Source organism: Vulpes lagopus, chromosome 5 (genome assembly GCF_018345385.1).
Source record: "Vulpes lagopus strain Blue_001 chromosome 5, ASM1834538v1, whole genome shotgun sequence".
NCBI classification, from domain to species: domain Eukaryota; kingdom Metazoa; phylum Chordata; class Mammalia; order Carnivora; family Canidae; genus Vulpes; species Vulpes lagopus.
This window is the reverse complement of record NC_054828.1, coordinates 62,952,437-62,966,383: the sequence shown is the minus strand read 5'-3', so window position 1 is coordinate 62,966,383 and position 13,947 is coordinate 62,952,437. Positions and strand designations below refer to the sequence as shown.

Below are 13,947 nucleotides of genomic sequence, written 5' to 3'. Positions count from 1 at the left end.
GCACCTGGCTGGCTCAGTCGATAGAGCATGCGACTCTTCACCTCAGAATTGTGATTTCCAGTCCTATGTTGGGTTCAAGTTTTAATTTTAAGAGAGAGCTTAAAAATAAAATATTTTTTAAAAAAGTAATTTGTGCTTCCCAATAATTGCTACTGACATTCTTTGTAACTTCATAGGTGAGGCAGAAAAGTATAGTGCTTATTGTCTATTCTATTTTCATATGACCTATTCGTATTGTTTCTGTTTGGTAATTTGAGGATATTTCAAAAGGCAGATACCATCTACTTCATAGCACAGCACTCTGCACACTGTGGTTGCCCAATAAAGATTTTTGCATACTCCACCAATAAAATTCATGGAAGCTCAATAGAGCATACACCAAAGTAGAGAACAGCCCAGTTCTACTTCTTGCCAATGAGTAATCAACCTGATTCACTATGTTCAGTTCTTTTCTGTTCTGTTATAGGTGCCACATCTTTTAAATCAATTTTATTCAGGTACAATTTAATGCGATTAAATTCATTCATTTTAAGTGTTGATGAGGTTTGACAAATGCATACAACGAGGCATGATCCACCAGCATAATCAAAATATATGTACATGTACGGGGGTGGAGGTTGAAAGAGGATGCTGCACATGAAGCATGTTTTTATCAAGCATAGAAACCTTTTATAAAGGGTGGTAAGCCTGCCTGGACTCTTTGCCCCCAAATTAAATCATTACCTTTCTGATACTGGACAGGGAGCAGCCCTGCTTTTGTTCCAGAAGAAGACACTATCTCCATCTTCCAAAGCTGTTTGCTTGAAACAAAGTCCAGAGCAAAGATGGCCAATGCCTTTGCTCACAAGACATGATATAGAAGTGTGAGATATGAATGGACAACTGTATTATAAAAGACAAAGAATTTTATATACATTCCAAAGAGCATAAGTTACTTTTTAGAGGTAAGTAGTGCCTAAATTAAACTTGTTCATGCACATAGAATAGAATTGATCTGAGACCAGAAAACAGCAAAACAGCATAGCACAGCACTGTTTATGTATTTGAAGGATGAGAAAACTTATAGATAATGATTTGAGAAATAATTACTGGAAATCCTTACTTCCATGAGCAAGTTCAGACTAGATACTGTCTCAGATTTACTCACCTGTAGGGGGCCCCTCTCTGTCTCTGACTTTTGCAAAGAATAACAATAAAATTGCCCTAAAAGTTTTTGAGATTCAAGCTTGATTCTAAATTGCCTTTATTCTGGGTTTTAAGCAAGACTGGACATATTCTGAGGCCTGATGGAAATAAGACTAAAGAGATCTATTTAGGATGAAAAATGAGTAGAGAATAGGGAGCTATGGAAAAGTAGCATTTGTGACAATATTTTGTAGAGTCAATGGGTACCATGCCAGCACTACTGGCAATGACAAAAGACCCTTGGCACAGATATTAGCACAACTTATATCAATACAGCAGGGCAGTATCAGTGTAGACATCTCCCAGAACCACTAGTAATGGCCTTACCTAGGTGTTGCACACAAAAGTTATGATCAGCAAAACAGTGAAAGAGAAGGCAAATAAATATCATAGCACATCACACGAAAACCACTTTTCAGATATGTGTCTATGCAGAGTGGATGGTGGCAAAGCCAGAGAACTCATTCTTCTTTTTAAAGTATTGTATTATTCAGTTTTTCCCCCCAGATTGGAGTAATCTTGGAAACATGGTTTCTTTATAAAAGAAACATTTCTGAATGCAAATATCTTTCATCACAAATCTAGCATTTACTCTGTTGCATTTTCCCCCAAGAAAACACTACCAATTCACAGATACAGAAATATGTCATTTTTATGCGTAATACAATTTTTAATGACTGTGATCATTTATATTGGTATATATCAGAAATCTCAATACAAAAACTGTTGCGTTCATATAGTTAAAATTCTATCTGCAGCTCCCTCGTCTGTTCATTTTCTTTAATTGCAGTTTCCTTTCTGCCTTTTAGAATAATTTATCTTTTTTAAAAAATATTTTATTTATTCATGAGAGACAGAGAGAGAGAGAGAGAGAGAGAGAGAGAGGCAGAGACACAGGCAGAGGGAGAAGCAGGCTCCATGCAGGGAGCCCAACGCGGGACTCGATCCCGGGTCTCCAGGATCAAGCCCCAGGCCGAAGGTGGCGCTAAACCCCTGAGCCACCCGGGCTGCCCTAGAATAATTTATCTTGACAGTATTGGCTTATTTCAAAATTTTCAGGGGATTTTCTTTGGACAATTCCATTTCTGTTACCTAACATTTTTTTTCTTTTTGCTAACTTAAGCAGCTACAACGTCAGAGCAAAGAACACAAAATCTATTACAAAGATTATTTAAATTCCTTTCATGAGGGCACCTGTGATTCAGTCAGTGAAGCATCTGCCTTCTTCTCAGGCCCTGACCCCAGGGTCCTGGGATCAAGCCCCATATGGGGCTCCCTTGCTCAGTAGGGAGTCTGCTTCTCCCCCTCCATCTTCCCTTCCCCACTGCATATGCTCTCTCTCTCTCTCTCTCTCTCTCTTCTCTCTCTTTCTCAAATAGATAAAATCTTTTATAAATAAATAAATAAATAAATAAATAAATAAATAAATAAATTCCTTTCATCAACATTTATTTTAATCACAAGACACATTTCAAGCCTGTAATATTTTTAGTTTAAACTGAAAAATTGGCCCCAATCATTCAGATGTTGTATTTTTAGGCTGACTGTGTTACATATCTTGCACATAGTTCCACACCTGTACATACTTGTGGGATGAATTACACCACCAACTGTTGATCAAAACTTTCTCATAATCAATGTTAAGGCAGTAAGCAAGGATAGTCCTGTGGGAGACTGTTGAGCTGGCTATGTTTGTATTATCACAGTGTCTGGCACATGACTTGTCATCTTGCCACAAGGAAACTCCATTTGAGCATGAACTCATTTTGCTCACACCTGGTACCCTCACTAAAAATAGTGCTGAGCACTTAGTCATTGGGCAACACTTGTTGAATGAATAAATGAGTGCTTAACACCATCCACCAGATTCCTGCTGCCTGCAGGATACGGATAAAACTCTTCATTGTTGAATACTTTGTTTTCAAGGGCGTCTCTACCTGTATCTCTTTTTCTTTTTTTAAGTTCGTAGTTTATTAATCCTCTCATGAAAAATCTGCACAATCACCACAGATAAAGCCACTGCAGAATCTTTACTCCTTTCCTTGTCCAATCTCCAGCTCTTCTTTTCGCCAGCACCAACACTGGCTTTTGCAGTGACTGACTCTCCCCTGACTCTCTTCATTCTGTTCTTGCATTCCTTTCACTGTTTTCTTGATGTCTTTTTCTTCTCATACAAACCATGTCTTGCAAATCTATATTTGGGTTCATTTTTCTTTGCATAATCCAAGGAATCATAAATCATGCCAAAGCCAGTTGTCTTGCCACCACCAAAATGGGTTCTGAATCCAAATACAAATACAACATCTGGTGTGGTCTTATACATTTTGGCTAGTTTTTCCCGAATTTCTGTCTTAGGTAATGTTGCCTTCCTGGGACAAAGAACATCAATAACCATCTGTTCCTAGTAAAGTAGTTGGTTGGTCATGGACTTCCTGGTCTGGATAGTTACTGAGTCGTTCATGATGGCGGCTGAGCTTCAAGCAGCCAGAGAGGAAAAGAGTCTACCTGTATTTCTTAAGAAGACTACTAATCCCTGTCCTTCGGAAGCATAACTGCTTTGCCCCAGCACAGTTCTTGGATATTCCAGAAGACATTTACAAACAATCTCTTGCTTGAAAACCAAAATTAACAAATGACCACATTGTGGATAGTTTTCCTAGATTAATTCTCTGAAGGCAAACAAATTCCCAAGCTCTTGTCAGATACTTCTCCAAACATCATTGTGTCAGTTAGGAGAAGCCAAGTAATGCTGAGGTAACAAACAATCCTAAACTCTTAGTGGCCAATAACACCTGACGTTAGTTTTTCTCACAACAGTATATGTCCCCAGCTGATCGACAGTGGAGCTCTGCATAATAGTCACCCTCAGTCCAGCAGTACGCAGGATGAGGGCAAAGGAACCATCGAGAATATACCAGTCACAGTGACAGCAGAGAGAAAATGGTCTCCTAAGCTTCTGCCTAAACGTACTGCACAATGCTTCTGCTCAAAGTTTTATTAGCCAAAGCAAATTCTATTCACACCTCAAGTCATTCAACTGGCCAAGAATATATATTCTCCTCTGAGGAAGGAATACAAATATTGGTAAACAATAATACGTTCTACCACTGCCATGTACTGAAAAATAGAATATAGAATGTCAAATCATTCAAAGGCATCTGAGTCTAAACCCAGTTATTCTCACAAAAACTAGGAAGAAAAAGAGCAAAACACATCATATGATTTTGTTTTTACCTGGATAACTAGAAATACAGGCTAAAAACTTTTTTCACTAAAAACAAAACTTGTAACAACTATTATAAAATTAAAACAGGTACAGAATTTCTTCCCGACCATTGGAAACAATAAAAGCAAATTAAAGAAAATCTATATAGCGAAGATCAAACACAGAAGAAAGAACAAGGTTGCACAAAAGATAAAAAGCAAGACAGCAGAAGACTGCGCATAACAATTACAACCAAATGAACGAAAGCCTTAGAGTCCCATGATAAAAGGCAAATACTAGCTAAAAAATACAAACCAACTATGTACTGCTTGATAGGCAAACCTAAGGTAAAGTTAAATTAAAAAGATAAAAATAAATGGGTGATTTAAGTTGTAAACCCAAACAAAAAGATGAAACAGAAATGACTGTAGCCAGTGATTTCTACCTGTGTTATATTGGAGGACGTGAGGGCAAAGTTTGGACATGAGTTTCTGGACCAGAAAGGTTAGCTATGCCGACAACAGCAGTTACAAAGATGGTGTCATGATTAGAAAGAAGGCTTGTATGCACAAGAATGTAATGGAGGAACTGAAGAGAAGTATTGATGGCAGCAAAATTACAAAAGAAGATGAAGCTTTGTTGCTCCCTCTGACAGAGTTGGCCAACAGGAGCTTGAAATTGTAATCGGAGATGAACACATTTGTTTTACCACATCAAAAACAGGTCCTCTTATTGATGTAAATCAGTCCAAGGGTTCTGAAGGCCTTCAAGCATTTTAGTATTTAGGGGCAACTGGGTGGCTCAGTTGGTTAAGCCTTCAACTCTTGGTTTCAGCACAGGTCATGATCTCAGGGTCATGAGATAGAGCCCACATTGAGCTCTGCATTCACTGGGGAGTCAGCTGAAGACTCTCTCCCTCTGGCCCTCCCCTTGCTCATGCTCTCTTTAACATCAATAAATTTTTTAAAAACAAAAACCTATAAAAGATATGCAAATTTTATGGGTAAAATTATAAAGCTTTGTGGGAAGACATTAAGTTGGACCTAAGTGGTATCTTACTATATACATTTCCTTTTGTGCTTCATTTTTGTCCCTCAATATTATGTTTTTCACATTTGTCCATTGACAGGTATATATCAGGAGCTGTGTCCCAGAGCATATCACGCATGGCCACAAGGGGACAAACACTGCAGCATTGCCTGTAATAGAATTAAATTGAGCACAGTTTGTATGCCCATAAATAGACTTACAAAGTTAATTATCCCTAGATTAGTCTATAAATGCCATGAAATTCCAACTACATTTCAAGAGGGTTTTTTAGTTAAACTTGACAGGCTAAATCTAAGATGTACAGAGAAAAGCAAAGTGCCAAGAACAGCCAAGACAATTTTTAAAAAGAAAAGAACAGATTAGAGACTTGTCCTAGAAATATGAGGCCTTAGCATACAGCCATGGTAACTGAGACAGGTAGTATATAGTAAGTGAAATGGTTACAGTCATAGAAATGACAGGAAAGGCAAAGAAATCAGAACTAGATCCACACATACAAGAAAGCCTGATGTTGCAGAGGAGGCATTGCAGGTCACTCATTTAAGGGTGATGTATCAATTATTACTGAGATAACTTGTAATATATACAAGTGGGAAGACTCAATATTGCAACATGTCAACTCTACCCAAAGTATTCCAGGAATCCAATATGGTTTTAATTAACAGACTTATCCAACAGAATTACCCAGAGATAATTCACACGTGCAGGGGATGCCTGGCTGGCTCAGTTAGTGGAGCATCCACCTCCTGATCTCAGGGTTGTGTTTCGAGTCTCACACTGGGTGCAGAAATTACTTAAAAATAAAAACCTTAAAAAAAAAAAAAGAATTCATACACACATACACACATACCAACCTATAAATGATTGATAAATTTAGCTATGTTCAAATTTAGAATGTCTTTACAATAAAAGATAATAAAAATAAAATTAATTGACCTGCCAAAAATCAGAAGAATGCTTTTGTCATAGATATTAAAAACAAAGGATTGCAACATAAAGTAAATAAAGAAGCCCATGATCAAAATTAAAAAATAAACAATGATTAGAAGACTTTTCACATGTTGGGAAATATCAGGAAGGGAGACAGAACATAAAGACTCCTAACTCGGGGAAACGAACTAGGGGTGGTGGAAGGGGGGAGGGCGGGTGTTGGAGGGGAATGGGTGACGGGCACTGAGGTGGACACTTGACGGGATGAGCACTGGGTGTTTTTCTGTATGTTGGTAAATTGAACACCAATAAAAATTAATTTAAAAAAAAAAGAAGACTTTTCACAATATACAGACAATTCACAGAAGAGGAAAATAAAAATAAATATATTAAAAGATACTTAACCGCACTATTAACCAGAGAAATGCTTATCAATGCTTATCATTTTAGCCATCACATTGGTAAAATTAAAAAGCCAAATTAAATGTTTACTACTTGGTAATTAAAATGCCCCATACTCTCAGGACACATGGGTGGCTCAGTCAGCTAAGTATCTCACTCTTGGTTTCCACTTAAGTCATACTCATGGTCCTCGGATTGAGCCCCACATTAGCTTGTGCTGCGTGCAGTCAGCTTCAGATTCTCTCTTCCTTCTACTCTGTTCCTCCCTCCCTCTCCGCGCTCTCTCTCTCTTTCTCTAATATAAATAAAATATTTTAAAAGAAAAAAATAAAATACCCCCACACTCTCCTGTAATCACTACTAGATTAAGTAAAAACCCAAATAGCAAAGATTAAAAATATTGCACTTTCTGAATATGACCAGTGGTGTAGAAGTAAATTAATAGGTTTCTATGATTTCATTATTAAGAAGGAATTATAAAAATTTTAAACCAACTTTCCAATTGAAAAAGCTAGGGAAAAGGTAAAACAAATAAGAAAATGGAAGGAAGAAAAAAAATGAACAATCTAGTAATTACAAAATAAAATAAAACAACTGATAAATCTAAAGATGGTTGGAAACAGGGGAAAACAAATAATAATCAAATATAAAATTTGAAAATTTTAATATAAAAGAAACCCTCCCAAAAGAGAAATCAGAATTTAGAAAAGGGATATATCTGAATATTTTTCAATCCTGATGAAGTAAATTGTTCTCTTGGATAATTAAAAGTGCCAAAACAGACTCGTGAAGTATTACAAACATAAATAAGCCAATGAAATGTTATTAAGGAATTTTCTTCAAAAATAGTTCTAGGGCCAGGGAGTATTAGTGGAAAATACAATGAAACTGTCAAGGATTAAGTATTTTTCTATGCTCTATAAACTGTTCTAGGGCCTAAGAAGATCTGGAACGCTATCCAATCCATTTGAAGTAGCTAGAAGTAACCCTGGTATAAAACAAACACAGCTGAGTTTTTAAAAATAAAAGTAAACCTCAGACTACTGGATGTGCAGTATTAGTTGGAAGCATGTATTCATGGGGGAAAACGCGATCAAGTTGAGTTAATAGAAATACAAATGCATGACGTTGATGGATTTAATGAAATATGAACAAGCCATCAAGACCTTGTGATGGGAGGAGTCAAAATTGAGGAATATACCAAATGTCAACATTCTTGCACAAAAATGAGATGAGCAAAAAACACAGAAAGGTTTAACTAAATAACACAAAAAGGTTAAAACACTTGTATCACTCTTAGGGCTCTTCAGGAGACTTCTCCTAGCTAGTATTAGAAAACTAGGGATCCCTGGGTGGCGCAGCGGTTTGGCGCCTGCCTTTAGCCCAGGGCGCGATCCTGGAGACCCGGGATCGAATCCCACATCAGGCTCCCGGTGCATGGAGCCTGCTTCTCCCTCCGCCTGTGTCTCTGCCTCTCTCTCTCTCTCTCTCTGTGACTATCATAAATAAATAAAAAATTAAAAAAAAAAAAGAAAAAAAAAAAGAAAACTAGCAAATGCAAATTAAATCAGTGGTAAATTAGAGATGGAGCCTCATGGGTTCTAGCTGCCATGAATCACTCTCAGTGGCTATGATGCCCACCCAGAGAGCTTGTAGTAAAACAGAGCCCAAAGATACCCACAGCATTTATGCATATAAAAGTAAAAATCTTAAATTGCTTTTGAATAAAGTTAGTGTGTTACATTTAATACATAAACAAAAATTGTAGTGAAACATTACAGCAGTGATGAAGTTGTATATAGAGCTCAGAGGCTACTGGGGGCAGGGGCAGGAGTGAGGGAAAGATTGGCTAAGGAAGTGCTGTTTGCACAGAATCTGTTTCTACTCATCTACCTTCTGTGTCACCTCTGGGTTCTGTTGTCTCTAAATGTTAAATTCTAATTGTGTTTGCTTGACTTTTGTTAGTTGTTTAGTTGGTTGTTTAAAAAAAATTACAATTTTCAGGGCCCCTGGTGGCTAAGTCGGTTAAGTGTCTGTCTTCTGCTTGGGTCATGATCCCAGTATCCTGAGATCGAGCCCTGGCTTCCTGCTCAGTAGGGAACCTGCTTCTCCCTCTCCCTCTGCGGCTCCCCGTGCTTGTTCTCTCTCTCTCTCTCTCTCTCTCTCTCTCAAATAAATAAATAAAATCTTTTTTTAAATTACGATTTGGGGTGCCTGGGTAGCTCGATTGGTTAAGTGTCTGACTCTTGATTTTGGCTCAGGTTGTGATCTTAGGGTCTTGAGATGAAGCCCTGCCTAGGGTTCCATACTCAACAGGGTGTCCACTTGAGATTTCTCTCTCTTCCTCTGCCCCTCTCCACCCACTTACTCATGCTCTCTCTCAAATAAATAGATAAATCTTCAGAAGGAAAAAAAATTACAATTTGCTCACTATTTACCAATGTCAATAAATTCCAGTAGACTTTCTACATTTATTTGTACTGGCATCATACCTCCCTAGGAAAAAAAATGTATTTTATTGGAATGGATTCCTATATAAATCCTATATGTAAATCTAATATAGCTATAGTTAATGATTTACAGGTTGTTATATGGCCAATCCCTACTAGAAATATCTGGCTGTAAAAACAACAACAACAAAACTGTTTGAAACAAAGGCTTTTGGCCAGCCACGCTGTAAAAAAATTCTCTCAGAGTAGTTAGTACACTTTTTCAGTATTACTGAAACATTGATAAACTTAGGGAAGAATTTTGGCCAGGTATCACAAGAAATTTGTACTGTGGATTTCTAAAAATAAATGTGTACTATTTCTTTCACAGCTGGCAGAAAGCATTAGGACTTCTTTCTTAATATTTTGTTGATTAATAATCCTTCCTCTTGGCAGACAGAGAAGAAAATTTCACCAAATAAAATTTTTAGACTTGCTTTAGTTTAATTCATCTCATGTTCCTTTATACCTCCCCTCCTGCATTTTACCTTCCCAGGTCTAGTTCTGTATCCCTTGAGTTCCAAACTCTGAGGGTTCTTTACTTCGTCTCTTTTTCCACATTGCTTCACTCCCCACCAATTCTGTCTTTCTCTCTCTTTCCATTCACCCATTCCAGCCTGAGGAGATTACAGTAATACACAGAAAGCCGCCCTCAGCCCTAGCTCACATATAAAGACAATGAGAAAAAAAAAAATCTATGTTTAGATCAATTAGAAGATTCATTCCTTTGTAACCTAAATACATAACCATAATTCATTTTCAAATTGTACAGTCATTTGTAGTTTAAAGTGATGCCTGGGTGGCTTAGGGACACCTGGGTGGCTCAGTGGTTGAGTGTCTGCCTCTGGCTCAGGGCGTGATCCCGGATTCCTGGGATCGAGTCCCACATTGGTCTCCCAGCATGGAGCCTACTTCTCCTCACTCTGCCTGTGTCTCTCATGAATAAATTAATTTAAAAATAAGTAATTAATTAATTAATTAACACCACCTCCATTTGTATGGTCCTCTTCCCTACTCAAGACAACCTCAACCCCATACTAGTTTTAACTCGCATTTCATTCTCAAAGGTAGAACCATTAGTAGCACATGAGTGTACATTGATACAGTGGGTGTTTTATGTAGTCATAAAATAGATACTCTCTATCCTTAGATAATTGCCATTACTACAGAAAAGATAGGCCAAAGAAAAATATACATAAAACAACTGCCACCTTCCCACGACACCACCAAAATAACTTGGTGATTAAGAAAAGCTAAATGTATTAAATATACCCCAGTAAGAGAGAACAGTGATTTGACAGAAGCTTAGTAGCCTCAGAAGGAGGAAGATAGCAAGTGATACTTCATAGGATATGGGAGTCTGAGTAAAAATGGCTTAGGACTCTTCTTTAAGCCAGGGAATTATTTTCAGGATTGGGCAAAGTTTTTGACATAACAGCTTAGGGCTGGTGGTATGGTGGCCAATTTGTCCTTGGTTCTCTGGCACTTTCCCAGATTTAGCACTGAAATTTAGCATCCCAGGCATCCCTGTAGTCCTGAGCAAACCCAGACAGGTTGGACACCCTAACTGGTGTGCACACACACCACTACAATGATTTTGAAGCAAGTCCTCATAACAAACATTTTTTTTCACATGTAAAGTATTTCAGAAGTTCTGTAAGTGAACTATTTGCTCAAATAAACCATCTATTTCAGCTAGACAATATTCGCCAAGAGGAGTGAGCTGTTTATTCAGATTAACCGGTTTGCAGGAATTTCCTGAAATAAACAATGTTAGTTATTTACAGTCTTATCATCTTGAGCAAGAATTTACTAAAACAAGAGAAAAGTCATGTTAGTGTAGATGGCCTGAGTTCCCAGTCCTGATACTTAAGTTATGTAGCTATGGGTGGCCTCAATTCCCAGATCTACCTCGCTAAGAAATATATCAGCCGTAACATAAATTCATTTTTTAATACTGATAAGAATTCAACCAGCAAATATGTACTAACCACCTAAAATATGCCAGACCCTGTTGTAGGCACCAGAGACACTATGAAAAGTAAATTTGTGGAGTGACCCAAGGCTGGCGATGCATTACCGTCTACAAACACATACTAAGCAGCTATTAGCCTTAAGGTCATACAGTACAGATTAGTGACCGAAGACAATGTACTCTTCCTGCCCTAGTCTCATCTAATTCTGATAATAAACATTTTATTTTCATCTAAATTGCTGAGTTTCCTTTAAAATTTAGGCAAATCATTCACATCTGAAAAAATGGCTCTCTGTCTGATGTTTTCCTTCTATATCAGAAGTAACACAGGGGCAACCTGGCTGGCTCAGTTGGTAGAGCATGGGACTCTTGAACTCGCCCCACATTGGGTGTGGAACCTACTTTTAAAAAAAATAGTAGCACCATACTTTTAGCTAGAAAATTATGAAGTTTTCTTTGATTCCTATGACTCAAAGCTGATACTTCCTCAGTACTGTGCCTTAACTGCTTCTAAACAATGATAACTTCAAATTCAAATCATTATGAGTTTATTTCCATTTGAAAATGCTTGGTTTTCTTTTTAAAATATTACTCTAAAGACTCTTAATGACAACAACAAAAGCCAAATCTGAAATAAAACAAAGAACGCATCATGTTTTTCTAGGAGAAAAGACCGAAAATGAGAATCTGTAAGTAAAGGCATTTTCACCCCTTCACTTAGTGGCAGTTTTGAATAAGAACATATCGTGGTTGGAAGTACACAATTATTCCATTGATTGTGCTCAAAGTACTTTGGGAACTTCTTTGGAATTGCCTTCAAAATTTGTACTCCTGTGTTTTATAACCTCAACCATGGCATCCTTTGATAATGGACTTAATTTGGAGCAACAATCAAACATTGTTCAGAGACAAATTGGAAATTAGATCATTAAGATCTATGATTCAACTCAAGTAGTCTGTCTCTAGGATCTGATATTGTTAAGTAAAACAAAGTAGGGACGCCTGGATGGCTCAGCAGTTGAGCATCTGCCTTTGGCTCAGGTCGTGATCCTGGGATCCTGGGATCAAGTCCCACATTGGGCTCCCTGCATGGAGCCAGCTTCTCCCTCTGCCTGTGTCTCTGTCTCTCTCTGTGTGTCTCTCATAAATAAATAAATAAATAAATAAATCTTAAAAAAAAAAAAAAAAAAAAGAGATGAGATGAAGGCCCAGGACATAGCTAAGATGATGTCAAGAATACAAAACTGAGAACAGATGCAGGAATTTTAGTCTAGCTCAGATACCAAGAAAGTATGACCTTTAGTCAAGTCACCTCACCCCTCTGGACCTAGATTTCCTTCCAGCCATAAAATTTTCTTTATCAAATTATCTAGATGTCACTATGGAAGACAGAGGCCTGACCCCAAGAACAAAAAATTCTGGAAAGGTAAGTTTTTTGCTAACAGAGGAGATGGAAACTTTTTCCAGAAAAGTTAAGAAGACTGCCTCAGGTTAGAGAGTTGAATCAGCCAGGACACAGCAAGTGAAGACACAGATGACTTACTCGGGGCTTGTGTCCTACAAGCTCTCTGGCTACCAAGACTGCCGAACAAGTTGAACAACAGTGCTAGACGCAGGGTGCCTGGCTGGCTCAGTCAGTAGAGCAATGACCTCTTGATCTCAAGGTCATGAGTTTAAGCCCCATGTTGGGCATAGATATTACTTCAAAAAAATACTAAATGCAACCAACAAAAAATTATAACCCAACTTCACAAGGGCTTGACAAAGAAAGTTGATTGACACAATTCAATTTGACAGCCTCTGTTTGTCAAAAGACTATATGCTTGCATGCACTCAAGTCATATCACAGTAATAAAACTTAATTTTCTCAAATATTTTTATTGCCGTAAGGTATACATAATGAAGTTTGCTATTCAAACCATCTCTAAGTGTATCACTGACAGGCATTAGTTACATTCGTGATGTTGTGCCACGACCACCACTTAACTTTTTTTTTTTTTCAAGATTTTCTTTTTTAAGGCACCTGGGTGGCTCAGCGGTTGAGCATCTGCCTTTGGTTCAGGTCATGATTCTGGGATCGAGTCCCACATGGGGCTCCCAGCAGGGAGCCTGCTTCTCCCTCTGCCTGTGTCTCTACCTCTCTGTGTGTCTCTCATGAATAAATAAAATCTTTTAATTTTTTTTTATTTTTTTTAGTAATCTGTACACCCAACCTGGTGCTCAAATTCACAACCTGGAGACGGAGAGCCCATACACCACCGACTGAGCCAGCCAGGCCTCTACCACTTAGCATTTTTTAATGGACATGTATATTCATTCCTCTGTAATGTTGCAGGCCCTGTGCTAAGCGCTGGGAACAAAAGCAAAAGCATGGACCCTGCCTTCATGGATCACGGTGGGTGCTGTTTTGGATTTTTGGTCTGTTTGGTGTTTTTTCTTTACGGTCAGATAATAGGTAAGTTTGTGTGCACGTGGGGAGGAAGACAGGGTTGAAAGGGGCCGTGGGCACTCTGCGGAGGTCGAGCAGCAGCGCGTGGGCTCCCAATGCCCAGTTCCAAAGACGGATGCCCACACGGTAGGAAAGCCAGAGACCGGGGCACTAGAGGGGCTCAGTCGGTTGTGCCCCGGTCATGATCCCAGGGTCCTGGGATCGAGCCCGACATCTGGCTCCCCGCTCACTGCAGAGCCTGCCTCTCCCTCTCCCTCTCCCC

General features: G+C 38.4%; 2 pseudogenes; one reads left to right on the top strand and one right to left on the bottom strand.

Annotated features, from left to right (window-relative positions):
• Positions 1 to 3,142: 3,142 nt before the first annotated feature.
• LOC121491790 lies at positions 3,143 to 3,646 on the bottom strand (annotated as a pseudogene).
• A 1,165-nt stretch (positions 3,647 to 4,811) lies between these two features.
• Positions 4,812 to 5,169, top strand: LOC121492188 (annotated as a pseudogene).
• The last annotated feature ends 8,778 nt before the right edge of the window (positions 5,170 to 13,947 follow it).